This window comes from Halichoerus grypus, chromosome 12 (genome assembly GCF_964656455.1).
Source record: "Halichoerus grypus chromosome 12, mHalGry1.hap1.1, whole genome shotgun sequence".
In the NCBI taxonomy this organism is placed as follows: domain Eukaryota; kingdom Metazoa; phylum Chordata; class Mammalia; order Carnivora; family Phocidae; genus Halichoerus; species Halichoerus grypus.
This window is the reverse complement of record NC_135723.1, coordinates 39,390,945-39,418,196: the sequence shown is the minus strand read 5'-3', so window position 1 is coordinate 39,418,196 and position 27,252 is coordinate 39,390,945. Positions and strand designations below refer to the sequence as shown.

At 38.3% G+C, this 27,252-nt stretch overlaps 1 long non-coding RNA gene and 1 pseudogene across 1 annotated transcript in view; one reads left to right on the top strand and one right to left on the bottom strand.

The window, feature by feature from the left end:
* Nucleotides 1–27,252, top strand: part of LOC118550532 (uncharacterized) — a 101,903-nt gene that overhangs the window by 5,092 nt on the left and 69,559 nt on the right. Inside the window, exon 2 of the long non-coding RNA XR_013442990.1 lies at nt 1,862–2,031. This is a non-coding gene — a long non-coding RNA (uncharacterized LOC118550532). The remainder of the gene's footprint in view (nt 1–1,861; nt 2,032–27,252) is intronic.
* Nucleotides 25,628–26,431, bottom strand: LOC118550530 (large ribosomal subunit protein uL30 pseudogene; annotated as a pseudogene).

Below are 27,252 nucleotides of genomic sequence, written 5' to 3'. Positions count from 1 at the left end.
GATTCTAGCCCATACCATTTAGGTAGTTATTGTACCACTCTGGTCCCATTGAGATGCAATGAGCCATGAAGGAATCCCTCCCCGGGGATCTTCTAATGATATGCTACAGTATTCTCTGGAACTGGAAATATACACTGGCCCTGTCTATCCTCCAGGGTGGTGCCCTTCACGCTAGTGATGAACCAATAGAACCATGTTGCCAGCAGTGCCCTTGTGACCTTCAGGTCCTTGCTCCCCTGCATGTGCTAAGTATTTAGGTGAAATTCTTTGTGGACGATATGTCGGACGAGGTCATCGAGAGGACATGACCATCCGTTGACCGGGAAACTGTACCGAGCAATCAGATACTGCTCATCCACTCCCCTGTCCTTGGAATGTCATTCTGCCCACTGTTCTTACAGTGAGGGCCGTTGTCAAGGACACAGCCTTGAGAGAGCAATATGTTATTGAGACTATCTGGATATGGGACTGAACCCCATTAAGGCCTCTATATAAACCTTTAAGATTCTGGCAGGTGGGCATGGAGATCTATTCATCTTGTGGCTGCTCCAGACAAGCCTCAAATGTAAGTTCCCTTTTGTATGAAAACTGCCACCTTCCAGTCTTTCTTTGGTCTCTTTCTTCGGTCTCTTCTTGCCTTATGCATACAGGGGCCAAGTTTGCAAACCAACGTGGGAATGTAATTCAGACTACTGACCAGATGATTTCTAAAAATATGGCCTAACTATAAAATACAGGTTGAATTCATTTATGGGAAGATAGTGGAAGAAAGAAATTGTTCCATTTAAGTTTTTAGCAGGAAAATCAATTAGCACATGAGAAAGCCTTCAATGCTTTAATGCTCTCCTTTAAGAGCACGATCTTAAGATTTAAGTGGACTGGTTTTATTTTTTTTCTCTTGCATTTGTCTACCATATTTTGAAAGATTTCCAAATCAATATTTTAGATTGAACTTTTTATTATTGCAAAAATATGCATGTGTATTCAAATTTTAAATACTGATCTGAAGTTGATAAAGGATGATTCATGAATATTTTTAAAAGCTAGCTGTATGGCCATTTGTGATTGAGCCTCCGGGTGATTTTTGGCTTTGCTTTTCTCACTTTGCGTGAAGCGATTTAATGACAATAGTGAATGAGAGGCTCCTGGGTGGCTCACTCATTTGAACACCCAACTCTTGGTTTCCACTCATGTCATGATCTCAGGGTTTTGGGATTGAGCCCCAGGCTGGGATCTAGGCTCCAAGCTTGGCACGGAGTCTGTTTAAGATTCTCTCTCTCCCTCTCCCTCTGCCTTTCTTCCCTCATGCATACACTAAATAAATAAATAAATAAATAAATAAATAAATAAATAAAATAAAATCTTAAAAAAAAACAGTGAATAAGCTTTTTTCAGCCTTTTTAAAGTTTAATTTTTCATCTTTTGTTAGTAAATTATATTTAATTTCTCTTGCTCACATACCTTTACTTATTTAGGTTTTCTTACCATATGGGCTAAAAGTAATAGAAGATAAAATATCGTAAGCTGCCTAAAGCTACGTATATCTTTCATTACTTTGACATTCTTCATATTACACCACTATTTTTAAGTCAAGCTTTTTCCCTCACTAAAGACTCATGTTGATGGAAATAGATTGCCAAATTGCTGAACTGTTCAAGTAGTTTCTTAACATTACAACTTGTCAAGTGTAAATAAGGTCATACAAGATCACATTGAATGGGATGATTAATCACCATTAAGAGTCTGAAAACCTTTTTTTTTACGATGAAAGAGTTACAAGTACAAATGTGTATTTTGAGAAAAATCCTTTTGAAACATTTCAGGGCAACAAATTAATAAAAATCCGTATTTTGTTCAACAGAGCCAACAAGTAAGAATGTATTTCCTGTTTCATTTCTATGATGGAGTGGAGGGGAAGAAAGGGAGAAAGAGAGAGAAACAGAAAGTTCCAGAGAAGCAGAAATAAAGAAAACAAAAGAAAAAAATCAGATACAGGAAGTCAGGAAACTTTGAAACCAGCCCTAATAAAAGGTAAAGTAGTCCTGTCATTATTTCAAACAATTTTGTTCCTTGAATCAATTTTAATTGGCTTACTAACAGTTTGAAAATGTTTCCCTCTCTTCTTGGAAGCATATGGTTTACTTTTATTTTCAACCACTAAGGTTTATTGTTAAGGATTTATTTTCCAATAGAATTTTGAGAATTTTATGCATGCACGAAGGGATAACTAAAGGGTTGACACATTCACTCAACTCCTAAAACATGTCCTATTCGTGAATTTACTAGATACATAGCCTCAGTGACCCTTTACATTTCACAGCTTTTAGATTACCTTTTGCATGTGTGTGAAATGGCCACCTCATTCCATACTGCCTAAAGTCAGAATCAGAATATATTTTTCAAGCCATTTTCTCCAAATCAGATATAAATTTTTGTTATACAAATATTTTGTCAGGTATAATTTATGGATGGACATTCTTTAAGGCAGGAAAAAAATGGGAGAAATCAGTATTTTAATGACCATTCACAGATTGCCAACTATTCTTTAAACCTTCGGATATCTGTAAATGAGCATGACCGAGTGGCAGGAGAAGAGAACAAGGGAGACCTTTTTTTTTTTTTTTTTTTTTTTGGTTCTAACATCATCATCAAAGCAATATCAGTGTACATTATGCATAATGGATATGATCCATCCATAGGCTGTACCTCAAGTGCTGGAGAAATGAGAGTGTTTTGAAAGAGTAGAAAAGCATAAAGTTTGGCTTTCATGAGTGACAATTTTGCCACTCTTGTCAACTCTTCTATTGTAGAAGATCACAATATGCTCTTCTATTGTAACAACTGATATCTAATAAATAATTTTCAAGCACCTGTTATGTGCTGAGCACCAGGGATACAGCTTCTTTCTATGTGCAAGGCTCTTCCCCATCTGATATCATTATCATCATCCAGGCGGTTGATGCACGGCAAAGCTGAGACTCAGGGAGGTTAAGTAACTTGCTTAAGCTCTCACAGTTTATAAAAAGTAAAGCCAGGTCCCTAAATCAGGATGTTTGATGCCAGAACCCAAGGGCTTCACCTGCTGCACAAGCACTGGTATCCTCCTTTGGGGTTTCATTTAGTCTGCTATAACCGACTTGGCATAGACTTCTCAGAATTAGAATTTGGGCCAGGATATTTAGGTCAGATAACATTTACTTGACCTTGGGCGAGTTACTTAACTTCTCTGCCTTGGATCCTTCATTTGTAAAATAAGGATATTAATAACACCTACATCATGACTGCTGGTTGACCCTCAAGCAAGACCCAAGCAATAGGAGGCCCCTCACCCCGTCCTGTCTTTGGAAAGTACGTTCTGTCTTCTGTTCTTAGAACCAGAGCTGTTTCAGGGACATAGCCTTAAGCAATGTGTTGTTGAGCCCATCTGGATGGTATACACGACCAAACCCCGTTAAGGCCTATAGATAATCTTTTAAGATTCTGGCAGGTGGGCATGGAGATCTACTTTTGTGGCTGCTTGAGATGAGCTTTGTGCATAAGTTCCCTTGGTTTTTAAACCTGTCACCTACCAATCTGGAGTGGCCTGCCTCTTTCTTCGTCTTTCTCTGCCTTCTGGGTATGAGTTTCAAATATTACCCAGGAAGTTTCTGAGTTTGGAAACCTATGCTACCTCACTGGATTGCACTGAAAATTAAATGAGTTAGCATGGCTGAAGCATTAGAAAAATGTCACGTACATAGAGAGGACTATTAAATCATGTGAACTATTTGTTATTTGTGTTGTGTTCTTAAAGATTTTTCATTTTCCAGGGGGTATTTTTTGTTTTTATTTTTGTTTTGTGTTTTTGTTTTAAGGGGGGAGGACAAAGGGAGAGAGAGAGAGAAAGAATCAAGCAGGCTCTGCACTGGGCACAGGGCTCAATCTCACAACCCTGAGATCATAACCTGAGCTGAAATCAGGAGTTGGACGCTTGACCGACTGAGCCACCCAGGCACCCCTGTTTTGTTCTGTTGTTTTTAAAGATTTTATTTATTTATTTTAGAGAGAGAGCATGAGTGGGGGAAAGGGCAGAGGGAGGGGGGAGAGAGAGAATCCCAAGCAGACTCTCTACTGAGAGAATCCCAAGCAGACTCTCTACTGAACAGGGAGTCCAACAAGGGGCTGGATCTCAGGACCCTGAGATCATGACCTGAGTCAAAATCAAGAGTTGGATGCTTAACCGACTGAGCCACCCAGGTGCCCCTGTTTTGTTTTGTTTTTAATTCTCTACTTTTGAAGTGGGAGGATGGTAAGACAAAAATGGTAGCTGCTGTTCAGCTCTTAGTGTTAAAGGAAGAAAGCTGCACAAAAAGGCAATGGGAAAACATAATTACTTCAAAAGATACTGAAAGGAAGAAAAAAAAATAACATCCATGTCAGAAGAAGGGTTTCCAAAAGCTACCGTAGAGTAACACACATACACATGCATGTCCTGATAATCATCTCTATAGAAATCAAAACCTAGGGATTGGATGGTGCAAACCAGCACATTACATCCAAGACAATAAATATGATAATAAGGTAAAATGAGCAGGATATAATAATACCATCAGATCTTCAGAAGCCTCCCTATGCTCATTCCCAGGCATTTTCACCCAGCCACTTGCACCTGTTCCTGAGGCATCTGTGTTCAGGGCCATGGTTACCTGGGTCTCGGGCCTCCTTCCACCATGTCTGTGTGCCTTATGCAGCTGTCTGCCCTCCCCTGCACCTTCCCCAGAGTGCTACACTCTGGCCTTTTTGAAGGTTTTAATCAATGATGGTGTTCCAAATCATGGGAAGTTCTCTGAATCATAAACTCGGTCAGCCCTACAAACAATTCTTACAGACACTTTTGTAGCAGTGGATGGTAAGGAAGAAAAACATATCAATTCTAGCAGCAAATTGCACGAGACTAGTTATGACCTTACAAAGCCTTACAAAGCCAATGGAGAATGCACTTGGGGTCTCTAGAGTCAGGCTCCTTTTAACTTCAAGCCCACATTTCTTTTTCTGTTTTTATTCTTTTCATTTGTATGATAAGCTCTGACCTTCTTTTTGTGGAAAGTTTTGCTCTCTATCTTTAAGATTCCTAAATAGGGGGCTTTCCCTCGTGTGAGTGTACCTGCATGTCTGTGCAGTTGGTAGGGGCAGGTAGGAAGATAATGACACTCTAATACATATTTTTGAGCAAATGTTTGAGACCAGGTCACTTCCTCACTGAAGGAAGTGCATTTCTTTTATCACTTCCTACAGCAAGGTTATATAATTTGACGGTTCTGTGATTTAATAACTGATCTCACGGTTCACAGAAGTGCTTAGCCCCTCTACTCAGTTTCTAACTACAAAAAAATTGTGATGCCGGGGCGCCTGGGTGGCTCAGTCGTTAAGCGTCTGCCTTCGGCTCAGGTCATGATCCCGGGGTCCTGGGATCGAGCCCCGCATCGGGCTCCCTGCTCGGCCAGGAGCCTGCTTCTCCCTCTCCCACTCCGCCTGCTTGTGTTCCCTCTCTAGCTGTCTCTCTCTCTCTCTCTGTCAAATAAATAAAATAAAATCTTTAAAAAAAAAAATTGTGATGCCTTTGTTAAGTGGGAGAAAAGCAAAGTTAACCATTTAGGTTATTAATTTACAAAATGAAAAATCAGAGAAAAGTAAAACTCCCACTTGACTTTTTACTAAATTCTGCTTTATAAGCTTGGTCTAAAGTTGAGGCAATATAACTAGATTGTTCCATACCACAGTGGTTTAAAGACAACAGAAGCTGTGCTCAATTGGAGACTCAGATTCCCTCCACACTGTTGCTTTGTTAGAGCCCACTACTGGCGCCTCCAGGGGCCCAGCCACAAGTCTTATCAAGAAAAGGAACATCAGAGTTTGGTGGATAACCAGCTGTCTCTGCCACATCACCTTCATTCCTAAATCTAGACTTTGGTAAAGTTCTAGATATTACTAATCATGTCTTTAAATATCGAAAAATAAGATCAATAACTTGTTTTGGAAAAAAAATAATACTGAGTGTAGGATGTAGGATGGCAGGAGATGGAATAACAGAAAATCTCATATACTTCCAAAGAGATGTATGTTCATTATTTTTCTGGGCAATATTTGGTAATTAGCCCAATACAACATCCTTAGTAATGGAAGTTGAGGTCGTACAGTCAGTTATTAAACACCCTTGCTGTTTGGTTGTCGAGCATATACATAGAGTCCCATAGAGTGTAAAGAAATGTTCTGTATTTCAGATTAGAGCCATATTTTCCAACACAAAATGAATCCAGAGTAGTTTAGGGATTTGAAAGCGGCTTATTTACTCTCTTCAATTTTTCCTCACATCTACTTGGTATATTTATGTCCTTTATCTTAGCTGACAGAGCTATCCCATAGGCTCAAATCTTGGTAATCCTTGGGGAAAATCTTTCTCCTCCTATCCTCTCCCAATCGGCAGTTTGTAATTTCTACCTTTTTGACCCTTTTCCCCAGAATCTGGTTCCTTTATCAAACCAGACTGTTAATCATTTGTGTTCTTCCAGATCCAGTCTGGGTGGGGGGAGTCTGGTGAAGTACGGCGATGGAGTGTACCTGAAAATCAATCCCTGCCATATTGATCTCATCTTAGCGCAACTCTTGTTCATGGTTTTGCTTTTCTAAAAGGTCTCCTCTAAGTCCTACTCAAGGTTTAGAAATAGTGGGGGGAAAGAGGTGCCGAGTGACCTCCCTAAGCTTCTCCAGGTTTTCATAGGTCAGATAGGGCCGTAGCTAGGTTTCCTTCTACCCCTATCCTTCGTTCTCTGTTTCAGAACCTGGACCATCCACTCATCTCCAACAATGCTCCACCTTTTTCTTGGTGCTTCTCTGCATCACGCTGATTAGGTCCAACAAGCTTACATTTTACCAGCTCAAAATTTAAATCTGTGCAAGAGGCCTGGCCTCTTCCCCTTGGTGGGGTGGTAGTTATACCATCACTATCTAAGATTGAGGATTCTTGTCCCCCACATCACTCTCATCTTGCTCTTTTTAACCTTTCATCTAACTTTTCTCACAAAAGTGAGAGGATTTCTTCCTCGGCCTCACTGGGAGTATGTTAATTTGGGCAAGGACGTTGATATCCCCTGCTCCCTATCAGCTTCCTCAACGGTAGGAAGCTTCTGCCTAACAGACCTTGTTTCAAACAGTCTTTATTTGGTAACATGGATTCTAATTTGTTTCCTACCAGGGCTCTCTTCTAGCATCAGACATCCTACCTGAGATCATGGCACTGTCCTGGGTGACTAGGAGGTTGCTGTCAGTGTTATATAGTCCTCTAGCGGCAGGGAGCCTCTACACATCTCAGAATTTTCTTTTACTTTAGTTATATATGGGAGCGAAATTATTATTTTATTCCCTTGTCATAAACAGAGTATGAAGGAAAGCTGCTGTAACTGTAGGGAACTGATGACTGATAAGTAATAAGATAAGTAAGATAAACAGCTTCCTAGTGGCACTGTTTTCATGAACTAGGAAATATGAGTTTGTCCTTCTCCTGGATGGAGAGACTAGCTTTGAGACTCTTTTTGGATAATGGAGTTTGGCCTTAGATTTTTTTGCAATCCATAAATGAGAAAATAGTCTAAACTATTTAATTCCTTTTAAATGTATTGTGGTTTGTTTTGTGGCCCAGCATATGGTCTAGCTCTGTAAATTCCACCTGCACTTGAAAATAATGGATATTTTGCTATCGTCAGTTGGAGTATAAATCATCAATTAGGTGAAGTTGGTTGTTCGTGTGGTTCAAGCTTTATATATGCTTCTTCCTTGCTGTAAGGATAAGGGTGATAACTTCCAAGCTCTTTACATGTGACAGCTGAAGCCAGAGTCTCAAGAAGATAAAACCCTATAAAGTAAATCCAAAGAAGTACAAGGCAGGAAATAATAAAACTAAGAGCAGAAATCAATGATGTAGAAAACAAGCCTCCAATAGCAAAAGTCAACAAAAGAAAAAGCTGATTTGCTGAAAATTGATAAATATCTAACAAGACTAATCAAGAAAAGAGAGAATGCACAAATATAAAAATATCAGGGCTGGGAAGGGTGGATCTCACCTAAGATCTTCCAGGCATTAAAAGTAAATCACAGTCTATTAATATATTATAAACAATTTTATGCCAATAAATCTGAAAATGGAGATGGTATGGTTAGATTTCTAGAAAACACCACTTATGAAAACCTACAGAAATGGGCATCTGGGTGGCCCAATCAGTTAAGCGTCTGACTCTTGGTTTTGGCTCAGGTCATGATCTCAGGGTCATTAGATTGAGTCCGGCCTCATCTCTACGCTGAGTGCGGAGTCTGCTTGAGACTCTCTTCCTCTCCCTCTGCCTCTCCCCACTGCTCTGTCTCTCAAATAAATAAATAAATAAACAAATAAATCTTTAAAAAAAAAACCTACAGAAAAAAATAGGTATTGAAATGGACCAATAGTCAAATGTTCACAATTTCTGTAATGTAAATTAACAAGAAACTAAATCATTAATGTAAAACCTTCCCATAAAGAAAACTTCAGGCCTTCAGGCTCTAATAGATACACAAACAAGATTTATTTTTTTAAAAAAGTAAGAAATAACTCCAAACTCTTCCGGAAAAGTACAATTATGGGAGGAAGAATGCATGTGGGATATTGAGCAGCCCATGAGGTGGTAGAGAACAGACATTTGCAGGTGATCTTTGCCCAGCAAATAAAGCCCATTTACATTGTAAAGCAAAACAAAACAAAAAAACAAAAACAAAAACCAGAAAAACTCACAGCACATGAGTCCTTGTAAGAGGCAGAGATTTTATCTCACATGTAAACTAAAGAATACTAAGTGTTTCCTTCCTTATCTGGGATTTTGAATGTGGAAAAGAAATACAAAGACAAAGAAAATTAGAGATAATTCATGGTGGTAGAGTCAATATGGTGCCCAGCCACAGTGATCCTAACAGACTGGTCCTGTGGCACAACCGTGGAGATGTTATCCGCTTCTCTGTCTAGCAGAAATCCTGCCTGTTATCCGAGCCAAAGCCTTTCACTTTCTTGTCACATCTGTGAGCTACATAATAATATTGTAATGAATTGTTTTTCTGTTTAGTTTAACCAAAGTTCAGAGGTACACTTATATGCATTTCCTTAGTACCGGGAGGTGATATTGCTGAGAAAGTACTAGCTCCTTCCACAGCCCATTGACGCAGCATTACAGTACGTTCCAGAACCCTTATTAATTAGGACTAGTTTCTGCCATTCCCTGAGTAGGGTTCTGGCCTATAGAGATTTACCCTTTCCCCACTCAAAGACTCCACTACTTTCTGTCCCTTTGAATCTTTGCACTGGGCTCTTTGCCAGACTTCCACTCTCATTTGGATGTCTGTGAAGGTTTTAAGTTACTTAATGTATGACTGTGGATAGATAGTATAGTCTTCAGGATGCACGTCCTTTCCATCCCAAATGCACATCCTTTCCATCCCAAATGGCAATATAGTATCTGAGATTTGAGCCTGGTGAAGTAACAGAGCATCTGCATTTTTGTTTCTCAGCCTTGACCAATCATAAAAGCAAAAAGTACAGTTTCTAGTGCTGCAATCCATTGGTACCCATTCATGCCCAATTTAGCACTGGTAAGGACATTAGTGATAGTTTGATATAGGTCTATACTATCAAGGGGATTGCAATTTATATAAATCTTAAACTTTAACTGCCATATCCTTCCTTATATCTAAGGATTTTAATTTGGGAGTGAGGTAGCAGATCTAATTGACAGATTGAGTCAACCTAGCTAATTCTATCGGTTTCTTTCCTTGGGGGTACTCCTGATATGTCACTTTCAAGCCTTCCAGCTTGGCATTTTTGTGAAATATTATTAGAGTTGAGAAAATTCAATATACCACACACATGTTCAGCTTGACTGCTCCTAGATTTCTTCCCACCTCTCTCTGTAAGGATCCAGAGGCTCTCAATACTTTAAATTCAGCACAATTCCCTGGCTCCAGGCTCATGCCCTGTTGAGAAACAATGTGTTCCTCATAGGTCACAAAGTTGCTGCAGTGCCAAACCTTATCAAGGTCAGTTCCAACCCTGCCTCCTTCAGTAGTCTACTTACTCAGACTCCTCTAAAGTCCTTCCGAGGACATCGGAACTTTCAAATATTTCATGGCCATTTCTGCTGTTGAAAGGTGGCTAGGCCTTGGAAATACCCTGAGTCACTCTTCTAAAACTAGAAAAATTCTACCAGACATGATATCTCCCTTCTTATTCTTCTCTGCATTCATGAGTATCTGACAATAAGCCCTTATAAGACACAGATCCTAGCCCTACAGTCTGTGGTATTCTGAATTTAAGGTACAATTTATTGGTTAACTCTTTATTTAGCTCACCATTCCTACCAAATTCATTGTCCCATTCTATAAATTCATCTCCCTTTTCTCCTAGATTGTAAGTTTGCCTTTAATAATTCCCTGTATTCTTTGGGCCCTGAGGAATTACCAAGAGCAAAGCCATCTAAACTAATGTCTGAAAGTCCTCCACAGCTTCCCTGCTTCTAGCTATCTTCTGCACGACTATCAGCACTAGTACACAGAACATGTTCTGAGATTATGGCTAATCGCGGGAAGAGGTTAACTCAATACCACCCGTCTTAGCCTGGGTTTGTCAGAAAGCAGAGCCTGAGGAGAAGCCTTATGTGCCAATACCTGAGAAGTGTGACCGGGGGCAAAAATGAGAGACAAGGGTAGTGAAACAGGAAAAAGTGTACTATTGAGTTGGTTATCCCTATGTGTGACTGATTGCTCAATCCCATGGGATCACCTGCAATATTAAATATTAAATTTATTTTAATAAAACTTAATTTAAAACTGAAATGTTAAGTTATTAGAGATTATGTTCCCTGACCACAATGCAGTAACAAAAACTGGAAACAACCCCGTTGCCCTTCAATGGGTGAATGGTTAAACAAACTATGGCACATCCATTCCATGGAGTACTACATAGCAATGAAAAGAAACAAACTATTGACACACACAACAAATTGGATGAATCTCTGGATAATTATGCTAAGTGAAAAAACAATTCCAAAATTCACATCCTGAAGTGATTCCATTTAGATGATACTCTAGAAATGACAGAATAATAGAAGTGGAGAACAGATTGGTGGTTGCCAGGAGATGAGGAGCCTGAAGCAGTGGGAAGAAAATGAGAGTGGCCATAAAGGGCAATACGAGGGATCCTCGTGGTGATGGAAGTGTTCTGTAACTTGATTGTATCAATGTCAATATTTTGACTGTTTTACAAGATATTGCCATTGAGGGGTCAAGTGTACACGGGATCTCTCTGTATGTCTTACAACTATCATGTAAATCTTCAATGATCTCAAAATAAAAATAAGCCCTCTCCACAATTCATATGATTATCATTATTTCACTCTCATTCAAGTGCTAAAACCAAAACAACCCCAAAATCTTACGTCCCACCTGTATCTCATTCCATTAAACTATAGATGACAACCTTAGTAATTGAAATGCCACTGCATGTCAGAAGTTATCACCGTGCCATATGACTCCAGGAATGGGGTCCTTATTGCCATCTGACTTGTGAGTGAACTGGTTTCAGAATCCCATCCTGAGGGTCTGATTTCAAGGGCCACTGGTAATACTGTAGACTGGTTCCCCGCTTGGCAAGTCTGAGACAAATCTTAAATGCTAATACTTTACTGGGGAGGGTGATCCAGGAAGGAGAGGTGAGAGACAGTGAGATCAAAGCAGGTAAGGATCAAGAGCTAATACAAAGATGGGTTCTCAAGCTGGCCACCCCTGTAGATGACTGGTTATGTGGTAGTCAGAATTCTACAGATGTTCCCCAAGGCACCCACCCCCTGGCTATTCAACCAAACACTAATCTAAGTACTACACTAAAAAGACTTTGAAGATGTAACTAAGGTTATTAATCAGTTGATCTTAAAACAGAGAGATTATTTTGGATTATCCAGGTGGGCATAATCTAATCACATGTGTCTTCTTAGAAGCAGAGGACTTTTCCTGGCTGGAGACTGGAAAGAAGAAGTTAGGATGTGGCCAAAGGGGAGGTCAGGGAGTTCCCAAATGTGAGAAGGGTTCAACATGCTGTTACTGTCTCTGGAGAGGCGACCTATGAGCTCAGGGCATCCTTCCAGTGACAGCCAGCAAGGAAATGGGAACCTTGGTCCTGTAATCCCAATGAACCGGATTCTTCCAACAACCTGAATGAGCTTGAATTGCATTCAGATTCTCCCCGAGCATCCAGAAAAGAGTCTCGACCTGCAGACACTTTGATTTTGTTCTTGTGAAACTAAGAGCAGAGAAACCCACCAAGCCAACTTGGACTTGTGACCTACAGAACTTGAGATAACAAATTTATGTTGTTTTATGTCACTAATTTTGTGACAATTTGCTACAGCAGCAATAGGAAATGAGGACAGTTTGCTGCCTAAAATGCAACTCAAGACTGTGTGCCTAAAGAAAGAAACATTTACCCATTGATTCCCATCTCATATTAGTGAAGGTTACTCCATAGGGTGATAACTGCTCTCCACTTCTGAGTTACACATGCATGAAGGTCCAGCAGTTTCCTACCACCTTCCCATGACATAGCATCAATAAAAAAGCCCTGGGGCAGGAAATGATTGGGTGTGAGGGGCAGGCCTGAGGTAATGTGTTGCCAGGTGACACATGGAAGAAGTGGCCAGAGTCAAATTTGTTCTCATGGTTACTCCATAAAAGTGCAGACCCAACGGGAAAGAGAAGAGCAGCTTTCTTTTTTTGGATCCCAGATCTAGAATGCATCCACTGTGACTCTTCCAAATTTGCACAAAGGCACCATATTTGCTGGCAGCAGTCCCACTGAGGTGGCACAAGGGAGATCATCGAGCTCAAGAAGGCAGGAGTTCAAGGTGCTTGAAGGGTCATTGTTGTGAACTGAATGCTTGTGTCCCTCCAAAATTCGTATTGAAATCTTAACCTCCAATATGATACTACTAGAAAGTGGGACCTTTGGGAAGAGGTTAGGTCATGAGGGTAGAGCCCTCATAAGTAGAATTAGTGCCCTTTAAAAGAGACCTCAGCTCTCTCGTTCCTTCCACCATGAGAAGACATGGCAAGAAGGCAGTCTGTGAATAAGGAAACCGGCTCTCACCAGACACCAAATTTGCCAGCATCTTGTCCTTGGGCTTCCCAGCCTCTACAACTGTCAGAAATAAATCTTTGTCATTTAACCACCCAGTCTAGGGTATGTTTGTTACAGTAGCCTAAACAGACTAAGACCATCATGGAAATAGATACCAGAGTAATTGAGGTTGATAATGGGGCATGGCTGAGGAGAAACCTGAGCCAAATAGTGACACCATTTAGGCCGTGGTGTGGAGTAGAAGATAAGGATAATGAGAGGAAGGTGGTGTTCCTGAGAAGTGACGGCTGGTGCCCAGCGGATATTTTCCACTGGCATCCATATCTTTTTATGGATGAGTTGTGAGCCTCTGAGGCACTTTCTTTCTTGTTTTTCTACTTTGAATCCCAGGATGCTACTACCCCCAAAATCCCAAAGGAGAGGTTCTTATTTGCTGCTCTTCTTTGACACAATTAAACACATCTATGTCCAGACTGTGGGTTGGGTCCTGAGAGCTGGCAATGCCCAGCCTACATTAACATCATCTTGGGAAGTAGATTGTCCTCTCCTGTGTGGGGGTAGGAGTTACTCCACGGCTTCCCTTCCCCTCACTGGGCTCCAAACACCAAGCATCTCAGACCCCTGTTGCCTTCTCCAACTTATTATTCTGGATCTACCACTTGCTGGCAGGACGATCTTGGGCCAATCATCTGATGAACTTTCCTTGCTTCTGTTTCTTCATCTGTAAAATGGTAATAACAAAAATACATACTTTAGAAGGCTGTGGTTTGACTTAAATGGGTTAATATAAGTTAAGTGTTGAAAATAGTGCCAGACTTAGGGTAAGTGCTTGCTATTAGTCATAGTGGTGGTGGTAGTATCGATATTATTATTAAAAAACAAAATGTCCAAAGTCAACCTAAAATGTACAGAATTGATTAAATAAATTATAATACAGCCATGAAATGGGACACCATACAGTTGCTTAAAAATGGAAAAGGTCTATAAACATATTAATCTGGAGAAATTACACAACAGCTTGTCTAATATTTGCGTAAAACAATATGGCAAAGGAATATATACTTTTATTTGTGTGCATATGCATAAAATTGCTCCGGAAAAATACACAAGAAGTTAATAATAGTAGTTTTTCTATTTGGGGCATAAAACTTGGCAGAAGAGAGATTTTTCACTGCTCATTTTTATACCTTTCAATTTAAGAGCCATGCAAATGTAGTATCAATTCAAAAATACAGGAAATACCTTAAGAATGAAAACATAAAAGAAAAGAAGGATTCTAACTAATGCACTGGAGCCAGGGAACCCTGAGAGTCATACTGAAATCTAGGTTGCATGAAGGGCATGACCGGTCTTTTTCCTTCTTTGAGAATTTCTGATAAATTACAATACTGAGAGATGAGTTCTGAGACCTATCTCATGGCGAGGGTGGCATCTGTAGGACAAACCGAGAATTTATTGATTTATCTCTGCTGAGCAGAAGAGCACTAGTCAGGCATGGCTTCAGATGGGAGATCTTGGGTTTCCCCCTGGACCTGCTAGACAGAGAAGTTTGCATAAGCACTGATGCAAAGACAGCAAACAAAGACATTTTTCATAGTTGGCATCCAGGAAAAGCACTTCTCATTCACTATGACTTTCAACATTTAATAGCCTCAAAGACATGGCTCCTTCAGGTGTAAAATATGGAGAATGAGGACCATTTTTTAGAGTTGTATGGATTTGAAATAAGGTATGTAAAGTTCATTGTTTAGCTCATGGCACATTCTAGGAGTTCAGTAACTAGTAGCTATTCATATTGTTAATAGCCGTTGTCCAATTGCTGCAAATCAGCCCCTTTACCCCCTTCCAAAAAATATACAATCACACCAAGAGTGACGTAATTTCTGAGATTATACTGAGGGGTCACAAAACAGAGTCACCTGAGCAGTGATCAAGTGCCTTCTCCCTTGTACCAGGAGCTCTCTAGGACTCCTGAGTCCCTGCTCCAAGATTTCCCCTGATCCAGCAACTCCCTACTGTGCCTCCTTCTCTCACTTCTTACTTATGCAGGGAAACTATCTCTCCCACTTCACACTTCTGTCAAATTAAAAAAAAAAAAGAATTGGACCTAAGTAAGTAGAGACTTTATGCAAAAAGACTATTCCAGTAGGAGGAAGGAGACTTCGTAATGGGGAAGACAAAGCTCCCCACCATTAGATCTATAAGCCTGTCAGTGGTCAGGCAGAAAGGACTTTTGTTTTATGGCGAGAAGAAAACAAGGCTAGAAAAAACTGGAAGTGAGGGAGTAGGATGACAGTAGAACAGGAGATGTTGTTAAGGAGGAATTGCTCCAATGCTTGCTTCACGGCAGGGGCCAAAGTTCAGGGCTTTGGAGGAAAGAGAGGAGCCTGACTGAAGTTTGGTCAAGGTATGTAAGTGGGCATTTTTTCAAACTGTCCAGTAGGGACAAGGAATTCAGCTTACCTTTTATGACAAAGGATGGGAATTTGGAGGGTCTGTATCTGGCTTTGTCTTAAGTAAACAAGGAGCTCATCTCCAAATCTTACTTAAGTTATGCGGGAAGGGTGGTTCTTTGCAGTAAACCTCCCCCCCCCCCCCCAAACACAAGAGGATGAGAGGATTTCTTAACCATTGCAGTTTTCCAGGAGCACAGGGCTCAGGTGTCATTTTCACACTAGCGCATCACACCTCACCTCCATTGCTGGATACTTGGGGCCATTTACTCACCATTCTCTGCCTCTATTTCTTTGCCTTTCTGTATTTTCAAGGAAAAAGAATTACTAAATTATAAATTACAATACACTTAGTAATATATAACATTGTACATCATTATATATAATATATAGTTATATATAAAATATACTTTATATTTTATTTATTATATCACATATTTACTTATATTTATAAATACGTACTGTATTATAATTTATTTTATTTTAGTATAAAATATATAATTATAGGGGCACCTGGGTGGTTCACTCAGTTAAGCATCTGCCTTCGGCTCAGGTCATGGTCCCAGGGTCCTGGGATTGAACTGCAAGTCAGGTCCCTGCTCAGCAGGGAGTCTGCTTCTTCCTCTCCCTCTGCCCCTCCCCCTGCCTGTGTTCTCTCTCTCTCTCGCTCACTTTCTCTCTCCAATAAATAAACACAATCTTAAAAAAATAAAATTATTATATATAAAATATATAACATGTAATATAGAATATACATTTTATATGTATTATTATACATAGTAATGATAATATATTGTAATATATATATATTACTAACAAGAAAAATTTATCTCCACAATTATATTAGATTGCACACATCATCTATGTCACCTTAAATACTTCAAGATGCCTTTCCTAAGGACATTCTTCCATATAACCAAAGGAACAATATCTCACTAAAAAATTAACCTCAATTGTATAACATCTTCTAATATGCAGTCCACATTCTCATTTTCCTAATCACCCTCCAAGTGACTTTTATTGCTCCCGCATGCCCTAGGTTCCAATATCCAATCTAGTTTCACACACAGCTTTGGATTTTACGTCGTTTTAGTTTCCTGGGGCTCTGCCACTCAAAGTGTGATCCATAGATCAGTACGATCAACATCACCTCGAAATGGACTTGGAATTCAGAATATCAGGCCCTGCCCAGACCTGCTGAATCCGAAGCAACCTTTGAACCAGATCCTCAGGTGATCTGAATGCACCTTGAGGTTTGAGAAGCATGCTCTAGCCCAGGGTTTCCACTTTCCCCCCCATGCTACTGAATTTGTGAAAAGTCTAGAACAGTTGTCTTTTTTTCACTTCCACCTTTGTAGTCACTTATCTGAATATAAAAGTCACTTACGTGCATTCTGGAATGTTTAGAAGATGGTGGTTTTATTTTCTGTTTTGCACTTTTGTGTCTGAGTGCGCTTTGTTATCTTAAAAGCATTCTTTTCCTTTTCTCTCCTTCTTTCTTCTGAGAATGTAAATAATACATGAATATACTCTATTGTAAAACTTTACATGATTTAGACATCCTACAGTGAAAAGTTTTCATCATCTTTTATATTTCCTATCACTTTTATTCTCCTCTTCAGATGTAGCTACTGCCAACCGATTCATATTTACCCGGTGTCATTCAGGGTTTAGTCAGGGAAGCAGAACCATGAGGACAATTGTGGAAAGAAGCCCTTTATTATAGGAACCAGACCTTACAAAAATGCTGGGAGTGAGGAGAGGAACGTCTGGAAGGGGAGTCAGAGCACAGTGTGTGGGAAGCGACAGCATGGGGAAGCCAAGTCCTGGAACTTGCAGGGAAAGCTGAGAAGCCAGTGTGTCCGACCAGTGGTGTGGGCTCTGGAGCCTGAGCTCATGCAGGTGACCATGGGAAGCTATCCCCTCTGCATGACTTCATCTCTGTGCATCCAGAGCCAAGCATCTTCTTCTAACCAGCTCCGGGCTGCTGTTAGACCGGGCCAGAGATCAGAAAGACCAGATGCGTGGGGAGCTTCGACCTCCCCCGCCATCCGTCACCATATCTGACCATGGCACCTTTCTGAGAGTAATGGCCGCTGTTTTGCTTCTGTCTTCCAAATCTTACGGAAGTTCCCTTACAGCCAGCTTTAACTTGAATCGGAAAAGAAGGCATAATCCAGCACAGCATCCTACCCAACCCCTTTAAATAAGTAAGTATCCATGTCTACTCACATTCTTTGTAGAAATGGAATCACATTGTGCATATTTTTGCCTCCTTGACTTGTCACTTCACAAAGTCTTTTGAGGTCCGACAGTATTATTGCACACGAGACCAAAGTACTTCTTTTTAGCTTTGGCATCCCCTTAAGGCAGCATTTTTACAAACCTTCATGGAATTAACTAGTGTGTCAAAAGCACTATTAAAAAGAATAGGACAGAATAGAAGAGAAAATATAAAAGTTTGTCTCCTGTAAGGATAATTATTGCTTTGTGAAACGTCTGTTTTAGTTAAATACATGTGTGTGCTGTGGAAATAGCCTGAAATACATAGCTGTGAGTAACAGTGGTTAAGAAAAACACTGCCTTGAGATTTTCTTTTTTTTCTTTCTTCTCCCACCTCCCTCCATTTTTTGGTCTCACTGTTTATTTTGAGAGATAACCCGAGTTTAGAAAGGAACAGGGTAATGTCTGGGGCCAATGGCTTTTGACATAGAGAAACAGTTAAATTCACCTTTAAAAAATTATAATATGCTTATAGATAACATCTGCTCCATTCTCAGTCCAAAGTTGCTAATGAGCATTTGAAGAAGGGTCTTCTGTACCCTGACTGAGGAAAGATTGACGTGATCAGAAAATCAAATGATGTGGCCTCCAAAGTGCAAAGAAATCTCTTTGGAGAATACTGAATTTGACAAGAGAGTAGTAGATTCAGTTTCTAAACTTCCAAAATCAACAGTAGAACATATGCTGATTTGTTTGGTAATAGAGACCTCTAGAGAGCTCAAGTTAGAATTGCAGCAAAATCTTTTTTTCTTTTCTTTCTTTCTTTTTTAATATATAATTTTAAGAGCTAACTTTGGTTGCCAACATAGATTTTTGGAACTCTAAAGGAATTTAGAGATCATTTAATTCTGTATATGCGGATCCTCCTAAGACTTATTACTCACCTTTGATATGCCAACCACTTTAAAAAATAATACCTAATGTGGTTTCCGCAACAATTCTATAAGGTAAATATTATCACTTTCATCTTGTTTTTTTTTTAATTTATTTTAAAATTTCTTTTTAATTTAATTTTTATTTTTTCCAGTTTTATTGACTTATGATTGACAGATAAAAACTTCATGTATTTATGTTGTACATTGTGATTTTTTATGGTGTACAGCATGGTTTAATATGCATATACATTATGAAATGATTATCCCAATCAAGCTAATTAATGCATCCATCACAGAGTCACCTTTTATGTGGTGAGAACACTTACGGTCTACTCTTAGCAAATTTCAAGTATACACTACAGTATTATTAACTAAAATCACCATGATGTACATTAGATCTCCAGAACTTATTCATCTTAGAACAAAAGTTTGTGCCTTTTGACCAACATTTCCCATTCCTCCACCTCCTAGCAACCACTGTTCTCCTTTCTGGTTCTATGAGTTCAGCTTTTTTTGAGTCCGTATTTAAGTGACATCATATAGTACTTGTCTCCCCATCTCTGATTTATTTCACTTAGCGTAATGTCCTCCAGGTTTATCCATATGATCATAGATGGCTAGTATCAAAAGGACAAGAGATAACAAGTATTGGTGAGGATGTGGAGAGAAGGGTACCCTTGTACACTCTTGATGGAAATGAAATTGGTATGCCATTATAGAAAACAGTATGGAAGTTCTTCAAAAAATTAAAAATGGAACTATCATAATCCAGCTATCCCACTTTTGGATACATACCCAAAGGAAATAAAATCAGTATCGGGAAGAGACATCTGCATGCCGTGCAATAGCCAACATGGAAACAACCTAAGTGTCCATCAGCAGATGAATGGATAGACGCAGCATATATATGCAATGGTATATTATTCACTTTCATTTTGTAGAATAAATGAAGTCTCAGAAAGTAGAGCAATGTGTCTGAAAGAAGAAAGCTGGAAAGTGGCAGAATCAAGTCTAAAATTCAGGATTCCAGATTCCCAGGGCAGTATTGTTGGAAAATACCGCAATATCAATATAGTACACTTTTTTTAAGGGAAGAGAACTTAGAGATCATATGGTTCATTTTCCTTGTTCCTAAATGTGAAAAAAAGAGGCACAGAAAAGGAGAGCAAATTGTCTGGGGTCACATATCTAGAAAAGAGCAGAGCCAAGGATGGTATTCTTGTCTCCTGGTTTTCAGCCCCCAGCGACTCCGATTTTCACAGATGCCGACACACATGTAACCACCATCTCACTCAAGATGTAGCACAGTTCTATCCCCGCCCCCCAGAATTTCCCTGTGTCACTTCATAGTCATACTTCCTTCCCTGTCCCCATCATCTGTAGCCACCGAATTTTCTGTCCCCACAGTTTTGCCTTTTCAAGAATGTCATGTAAATGGGATCATAGGGTATTTTAGTTTTTTTGAGTTAGCCTCTTTCAGTTAGCACAATTCCTTTGAGATACATTCCCATGATTGTATCAGAAATTTGTACTTCTTTATTGTTGCATGGTATCCCATTGTGTGGATGTAATATGGTTTGATGATCCAGTCACAAATTGAAGGATATTTGGGTTATTTCCAGTTTTTGGTGACTATAAGTAAATTTGCTATAAACATTCATGATTAATTTTTGTGTGAACAGAGGAGTATGATTATTGGGTTGTATGATAAGGATATTAAACTTTGTAAGAAAATACTAAAATGTTTTCCAAAGTGGCTATGCCATTTTGCATTCTCACCAATAATTATGGGAGTCCAAGTTGCTCTGTCTCCCTCTTAGCACTTAATATCGTCATTTTTCAAATTTTAGCCATTCTGATATGTGTGTAGTGGTATCTCACTGTGCTTTTATTAAGATTTTATTTATTTAGGGGTGCCTGGGTGGCTCGGTTGGTTAAGCGACTGCCTTTGGCTTGGATCATGATCCCAGGGTCCTGGGCTCAAGCCCCACATTGGGCTCCTTGCTCAGCAGAGAGCCTGCTTCTCCCTCTTCTGCCTGCTGCTCTGCCTACTTGTGCTCTCTCTCTGTGTCAAATAAATAAATAAAATCTTAAAAAAATATTTTATTTATTTATTTGAGAGAGAGAGCAAGAACGAGCTGGGGAGGGGAAGGGGGCAGCAGGGGTGAGAAGGGGCAGAGGAAGAGGGAGAAGCAAACTCCCGGCTGAGCAGGGAGCCAGACTCCCGGCTCAATCCCAGGACCCTGAGATCATGACCTGAGCCAAAGCAGACACTTAACTGACTGAGCAACCCAGGTGCCCCACTCATTGTGCTTTTAATCTGTACATCCCTAATGACTAATGATGATGAAAGTGTTTTCATGCACTTTTTACCTTCTTTAGTGAACTGTATGTTCAAATCTTTTCATTATGTTTGATTGAGGAATTTGTTTAATCACTATTGAGTTTTAGAAATTGTGATTATTTCTTTTTAATTCAACTTTTTATTTTGACATAATTGTAGATTCACATGTATTGTAAAAAATGATGAAGATCCTATGTGTCCTTTACTCAGTTTCTTTCAAATATAATGTCTTGCAAAACCATAGTATAAGATAATAACCAGGATATTGACACTGATACAATCAAAATATAGAACATTTCCATCAACAAAAGGAACCTATATATTGCCCTTTTATATCTACACCTACTTCACCTCTGCCTACATCCCCTCCTTAACCCCTGTTGACAACTAGTCTGTTTTTCATTTTTAAAATAAAACTCATTAATTTATTTCAACAATGTTATATAAATGGAATAATACATGATGTAAAGTTTTGAGTTGGGCATTTTTCATTCAGTGTAGTTCTCTGGAGACTCATCCAAGTTGTTGTGTATATTAATGGTTGTTACTTTTGTTTCATTTTCTCTATTTTTTTATTTTACCAATATCTGCTCTTTATTATTTCCTTTCTTCTGCTTGTTTGGATTTATTTTTCTCCTTTTTTTTTTCTAAGTTCTTAAGGTAAGACCTTAGATTATTGATTTAAAATTCTATTCTATTTTCTAAGGTACATATTTAGTTCTATAAATGAGGTTTGTTTGATGAACCAGGATATGGTCTGTCTTGGTATATGTTCCATGGGCGTTTGAAAAAGTATGTGTATTCTGCTTTTGCTGCAAAGAGTGTTCCTTATATGTCCACTAGATCCTGTTGGTTGATGGCGTCATTGAGTTCTATGTCTTGTTGATTTTCTGCCTACTTGTTCTATCAGCTGTTGAGAGAGGTGTTACAGTCTCCAACTATAATTGTAGATTTGTCTGTTTCTCCTTTGAGTTCTATCCAATTTTGTCTCACATAATTTTCAGCTCTGTTGTTTGGCCCATGCCCCTTTAAGATTACTATCTTTTTTTAGTGGATTGACCCTTTTACTGCTGTATAACTGCCCCTCTCCCTCTCTGGTAATGTTCTTTGATCTGAAGTCTACTTTATCTGGTATTATATAGCCATTCCTATTTTATTTTGATTAATGTTTGCATAATATATCTTCTCCCATATTTTTGCTTTCAACTAGTCAGTATCATTATATTTGAAGTGAGGTTTTTTTTTTTTATAAACAGACAATAATAGGTTGTATTTTAATATCCACTCTGCCAATCTCTTTCAATTGATAGATTTATACTATTTACATTTAATGAAATTATTCATATGTTAAGGTTAAAGTGTGAAGTTTATTTTTTTATTTCATTTTTCTTCTTTTGCTTTTATTTCTCTATTTTTTCTCTGTCTTACTATAGATACATTGAACAGTTTTTGGAATTCCATTTTGATTTAGTTTATGTTTTTGAGTGCATCTTTTTTTGCATACTTTTTTAAATGGTTGTTCTAGACATTACATTATGTATGTAAACCATCATGGTCTACTGGTGTTATCATTTTACCAGTTCAGGTGAAATATAGAAACCTTACCTTCTTTTGTGTTACTTTTTCCTCTCCCATTTATAATGTAATTTAAAAAATATTTTGTTACACTGTACATATCAGTGTTATAATTACTGATTCAACTACCAAACATAATTTAGAAAACTCAAGTGGAGAAGGAAAGCCTATTGTATTTACCCATACATTTGCTTACCATCTTTTTCTTCCCTTTTTCTTGTGGTTTTAAGGTTCTTTTATCTATTCCTTTCTAGTTAGAGAAATTCCTTTAGCCATTCTTTTCATTCATTCTTCGCTGGTGGCAAATTCTCTGTTTTCTTTCATCTGAGAATATCTTGATTTTCATTTCATTTAAAGAGTATTTTCACCTGGTATAAAATTCTGGGTTAGCAATTCTTTTCTTTCAGCACTTAAAAAATACAGTACCACTTTCTTCAGGCCTCCTAACCTGGTTTATAACAACAAATGTGATGTCATTTGAATTGTTTTCCTCCTATATATATATCACATCTTCTTTATCCATTCATCTGTCCATGGACATCTGGGCTCTTTCTATATTTTGGCTGTCGTGGACATTGCTACTATAAACATTGGGGTGCATGTGCCCCTTCAAATCACTATTTTTGTATGCTTTGGATAAATAAATACCTAGCAGTACAATTGCTGGGTTGTAGGGTAGTTCTATTTTTAATTTTTTGAGGAATCTCCATACTGTTTTCCAGGTGGCTGCACCAGTTTGCATTCCCACCAGCAGTGTAAGAGGGTTCCCCTTTCTCCACATCCTTGCCAACATCTGTTGTTTCTTGAGTTGTTAATTTTAGCCATTCTGACCAGTGTGAACTACTTTTTAAAGAGCAGAAGTTTTTTATTTTGATGGAACCAAATTTATTACTGTGTTCTTTAATGGATTGTGCTTTTGGTGTCTTGTCTAAGAAAATTTTGCCTAATCTAAGGTCACAAAAATTTTCTCCAATGTTTTCTTTTGATAGTTTTATATTTTTAAGTTTTACCTTTCAGTCTAAGATCTCTTTTGAGTTAATTTCTGTATAAGAGTGAGGTGTGGATTCAAGTTCATGATTTTGCATAGGGATAGCCAACTGTCTCAGCACAATTCGTTAAAAAGGCTGTCCTTTCCCCACTGCATTGCCTTTGTGATTTTTGGAAAACAAACAAGCAAACAAACAAATAAATGAAAAACAAAAACTCAGTTGTTCATATATATATATAAAACAACTGAGTTTTATATATATATATATATATATATATATATATATATATATATATAGGCTTATTTCTGGAATCTCTATACTAGGGGTTGGCAAATTATGGCCTGTGGGTCAAATATGAATAGCCACCTGTATTTCTAATGTCTGTAGGCTAAGAAAACCTTTTACATTTTTAAATGACTTAATTTCAAATGGCTCTGTAGATACGTACATAAAAGCTTCAATTTTGCTTCTTAGCCACTAAGCCTAAAATATTTAACATAAATGGCCTTTTTAAAAGATTTATTTATTTATTTGAGAGAGAGACAGAGAGAGAGAGAGCAAGGGGGTAGGCAGAGGGAGAGAGAGAATCCTGAAGCAAACTCCTCACTGAGTGCAGAGCCCTCCTCCGGGCTCAATCCCAGGACCCTAAGATCATGACCTGAGTCGAAACCAAAAGTCGGCAGTTTAACTGACTGAACCACCCAGGCACCCCACATAAATGGCCTTTTAAGAAAAATTTGCAAACTCTTGCTCTATACTGTCCCATTGATCTATTTGTCTACTTTTACATAAGTACATGCTATTTTAATTATTATAGCTTTCTAATAATTCCTGAAATCAAATAATATTAGCCCTTTTAGACAGCAGAAGTTTTACATTTTGATGAAGTTCAATTAATCAGTTTTTTTCTACTACAGATGGTGCTTTTGATGAAGTATGTAAAAATTCTTTGCCTAACTCAAGATACAAAGGATTTAACTAATCTTTTTTTGGTATACATTTTATAGCTTTAGATTATAGACTCCATTTTGAGTTAATTTTTGTCTATGGTGCAAGGTGTAAGTTGAAGTTCCTTTCCCCACCCCCCTCTACACATGACATTGTTCCATCATGATTTCCTGAAAACACTATGCTTTTGCCACTTTATTGTATTGGAATCTTTTTTTTCCTTCAGAAATGGATTTTTTTCCTTACAATTAAAAAAAATCAGCTGAAATTGTGTATTTAACCACAAAGCCAACAGAAGTTACATAAATTACATAACCTCCAAAGCCTTTGCAGCTGTTTGAGTGGTTTTTATTTTTTTGACTATTTAGATTTTTCTTGTGAAATACAAAATTTCAAGTTATGTTTACTACAACACTTTCTACTGAAATAGTCATGATTTTTATGGTCAAATTTAATTATTATTATTATCAATTTGGAAAACTAATATTGTATTGTAAGTAGCTGTTTACAATCACTAAGACTTACAGTGTTTTCTAAAGCCCTTAAACTCTTACTCTGATTGAAAATCAAATCATTATTTATTTTTTTTAATTTTACACAAGTTATTTAAACTAAATACAAAACAAAACAGTTCACCCATTTCTCCCACACTCCCATCCCCCTGCCTCTTGCAACTATCAACCTATTCTGTGCCTCTATGAGCTTGGTTATTTTTTCTTTGTTTCATTTTAGATTCCATGTGTAAGGAAGATCATATGGTATTTATCTTTCTCTGTCTGACTTATTTCACTTAGCATAATAATTAATGTTCTTGAGGTCCATCCATGTTGAATGAAAAAAAAAGAATGAAAAGGATGAAATGACAAGATTTCATTCTTTTTAATGGCTGAATAATATTCCACTCACCTTTATCCAACTTAGGTTGTTCCATATACTGGCTATTGTAAATAATGCTGCAGTGAACATGAGTGTACAAAATCTTTTTGTGTTTTTTTTTTCCTTTTGAGAGTAGTCATTTATTAACTGACCAGATTACAAAAATAATCATGGTAGATACTTTAGTTCATCCTCCTAATAAGCCTATTGATCTGGTCTTCCCTGTTACCAGCATCTCCACCTTCTACAAAATGGGTGGTCTTTTTCTTCATTCCCCCTCATGGAGAAGATAATTTGAAGGGCCATAAAAAGTTGTTTGCTTCTTTGAAACATTTTCCAACAGTATGATCTATATCAGATCCTCCATGCAGATGATGCCATATTTATCAAGAGATCAGGCAATCAATGTGTTATCTGTCAGGGCAATTCCCTTCTTGTTGGTTTTGCCATAACCACGCTTGTAGATCAATTCATTCACCGACTTCAGGTCTGGGTCCCCCCAAGCTATATACGGTTCCACCATCCTTAGCATGTTAACTGAAGCCTTGTTGAGCTTAACAAAGGTGCCATTGAAGATCTGGCGAAGGCGAAGAAGCTGCAACACCATTGATACCTTTGGGCTCACACCACTGATACCTCGGATCCTGATGACAAATGCCAATTTGGGTTCCCCAGGTACATGGAAGTTGTCAGCTTTTCTTGCCATCCTCGCCATTCAAATCTCAGTTCTATACATCTGCTTATATTCCTTGTGGTAATGCTTAGCTTTTTCATAGATAAGCTTCCTTCTTGCCTTTCAAAGCATCTTCTGAGCAAACTTCTTCCTCAGACGCTTGATCTTCAACTCTGTGAAATTCCTTCGCTTCTTCTTAAGGGTTTCTGGCACAGCAGGAACCTTCTTTTCTCTTCTGCACCCTCCGTGGTTCCAGCTGGAAAAGAGGACTACAAAATCTTTTTGAATTAGTGTTTTCATTTTGGAGCAATACCTAGAAGTGGAATTGCTGAATCATATTTTTTATATTTTTGGGGAACTTCTACACTGGCTGCACCAATTTACATTCCTAGCAGTAGTGCACAAGTGGTCCCTTTTCTCCACATCCTTGCCAACACTTATCTCTTGTCTTCTTGATGATAGCCATTCTAACAAGTATGAGGTGATATCTCATTGTGGTTTATTTGTATTTTCCTAATGATTAATGACATAGAGCATCTTTTCATGTACCTACTGGCTCTCTGTATGTCTTCTTTGGAAAAATGACTATTCAAATTTTCTGCTCATTTTTTAATTAGATTGTTTGTTTGCTTTTGGGTTGCATTTCTTTCTATATTTTGTATATTAACCCTTCATCAGATATATGATTTGCAATTATTTTCTCCCATTCTGTAGGTTGTCTTTTCATTTTATTGATCGTTTCTTTTGCTGTGGAGATGCTTTTTAGTTTGATGTAGTCCCATTTGTTGATTTTTGCTTTTGTTGATTATGCTTTTGGTGTCAGATTAAAAAAATCATTGCTAAGACCTATGTCACAGAGTTTATCACCTATGAATTCTTCTGGGAGTTTTGTGGTTTCAAGTTTTATGTTCAAGTCTTTAATCCAGTTCGAGGTAATTTTTTGTGTGTATAAAATAGTGGGGTTTTTTGGTGGAGTCTTTAGGATTTTCTGCATATAAAATCATATCATCTGAAAATAAAGACAGTTTTACTTCTTCCTCTCTAATTTGGCTGCCT